Consider the following 2,054-nt stretch of genomic DNA (forward strand, 5'->3'; position numbering starts at 1 on the left):
TACAAACAGCAGATCTCTCTCTCTCTCTCAACGAGGTTTCCTTCAGTGAGACGGCAAACCGCTCCCCCACCAAGGGGGCGTGGTCTGCCTTCGCGTCACGTGATTGGGCGTCCATTTCACACAGGCAAACTCGAACGGTTGTTGCTGTAAGAAATCGGATTTTTTGAAGTACGATGTGTGTGAGACAACTGCCGGGTGGTCTTTTTTATTGTACTTCCCTGTCTTGCGGTGTATACGTTCACAGTAGCGTTTTACTTGTGTTACAATGAGATTTCGTGCATTGTTCTATCCCGTGTTCTGGTGAAATGTGTGTCTCATTGTGATTGTACTCATCACGGTCGTGGCAGCAAATCGATCACAAAATGTAACCCGGGCAACCCTTTAATTATTTATTGGTACAGGTGCTCGTTTATCGCCGTCGTGAGACGATCAAAGACGTACATCATGATGTTCAACCTGTTTGAAAACAATTCTAAGTTCCTCCACTTCACCTTTTCCCTGCCAACTATGCAAAAGGTAGACTACAATGTGTGGGGAAAAGATCAATCGATGTGCCATGCTTTAAATACACTGCAGAGATAAACAAAGTGCAAACAGTGGTCACGTCACTACCTGGACTGTCGTCGGGGGGTTGACGACTTTAATTTAGTGGTCACATTCCTTTTTAATGAGTTCCAAAAACTACGTGAGCCACATAATTATACTTTACCTTCACATTGTACAACGGACGATGCAACGAAACGAAAAAAGTATGGAAAAGGGGGTAATCTGCCGCGCTACATTTTTCTTTTGTAATACACCTCAACATTCAAGAACGTCAGAAATTTAAAACAAATAATACGTCATCATGAAACCTCTTTCTTACCGCAGGTCGCATGAAAACGACTCGTACACGACATAGGTAAAACGATATATCGTTGAGGAAGTTGTATTGATGAACACCACAACATGCTGTCTGTATTGTTTTAAGGTTTTCTTTTTCGTCGAATGCTCATCCAATATGATTTCTGCTGCACCCTGACCCTGCCTATCGGCACGAATACCAACGACCTCCTGCCCGGAAATGTCTACACAACTGCTTACAAAATGAAGAAGCCGAATCGATATGAGGTGATAGAAATAGATTAAATAGCTTTGATAAATTTGGAGGAATAATAATAACTAGCCAACTCGTTTCTTGTTACATTTTTTTGTGTCAAATGCACCTGCTGAGGTAGTCAGCATGTGCAGAAGAGGGGGTTTACACTGCAGACGCTGTTTACTCAGAGTGGTATTACGCCTCTCAGCAGTGACGGTCTGTCGCCGACAGACGTAATGACGTCGGCGAATGACAGACGTCATTACGCCTCTCAGCGGGAACGTCACACGTCGATATGTAAATGAATGTAAAAATTTGAAAATCGGCAAAAATTCCCAAACCCGTCCGTCTGGCGCGATTTCACAGCCCATGCTGTACATTAGACCACAGACCCGCATGCCGAAAGTGGCGACAATCCGTCCGGCAGTTTAGGAGGAGATACGTCCACAAAATATGGCTTAGAATATTAATATAATAATTACTTCCGCCCACTAAAGGTAGGCGGAGCTTGTTTCTGCACTTTTCACCCCTGTTGGGTAGTCAATGTAGTCGGAAATTTTTTTTTTTTTCGAGATTTGTTCTACCCTTATTATCAGTATTTAAAATGGCGATTTCAGTTAATACAATGGCGCTTTCGATGAAACTTGGTTGGTAGGTTCATACCATGACCGAGTTGTGTGCAAATGAGAACCGTTGCTATGGACACCACCATTGCCTAACAACGGGACTTTGAAATTTTTGAAAAATCATAAAAAATGTATTTTTTCGAAAATCAAAAATCGGGCCACGAGCGACTGTGGGCAGTACATTGAGTCATATTGTCAAAAATTTCCAGCTGGATCCTATGAAAACTGTCGGAGAAGATCGACTTTGAATGAACCCTGGTCGAAAACAATAAAAAAAACGAAGTTCGTTATATCTCAGAGACTATGAGTCAGATATACATGGAACTGGTATGGTAGGTTCATGGTATGTC

At 42.5% G+C, this 2,054-nt stretch overlaps 1 protein-coding gene across 11 annotated transcripts in view; it reads right to left on the reverse strand.

Annotated features, from left to right (window-relative positions):
- ARID4B (AT-rich interaction domain 4B) overlaps positions 1-84 on the reverse strand; it is a 234,781-nt gene extending 234,697 nt beyond the window's left edge. For 7 of the 11 annotated variants that reach the window (XM_085869453.1, XM_085869450.1, XM_085869447.1 and 4 more), the window contains exon 1: positions 1-74. This exon is cut by the window's left edge and continues 193 nt beyond it. The gene's annotated coding sequence lies outside the window, so the exon portion shown is untranslated. The other 4 variants (XM_085869443.1, XM_085869444.1, XM_085869441.1 and 1 more) reach the window with 2 other exon arrangements.
- Between the last annotated feature and the right edge of the window lie 1,970 nt (positions 85-2,054).

The sequence above is a fragment of the Eptatretus burgeri genome, chromosome 2, assembly GCF_056783735.1.
Source record: "Eptatretus burgeri isolate ZD-2024b chromosome 2, Ebu_testis_v1, whole genome shotgun sequence".
In the NCBI taxonomy this organism is placed as follows: domain Eukaryota; kingdom Metazoa; phylum Chordata; class Myxini; order Myxiniformes; family Myxinidae; genus Eptatretus; species Eptatretus burgeri.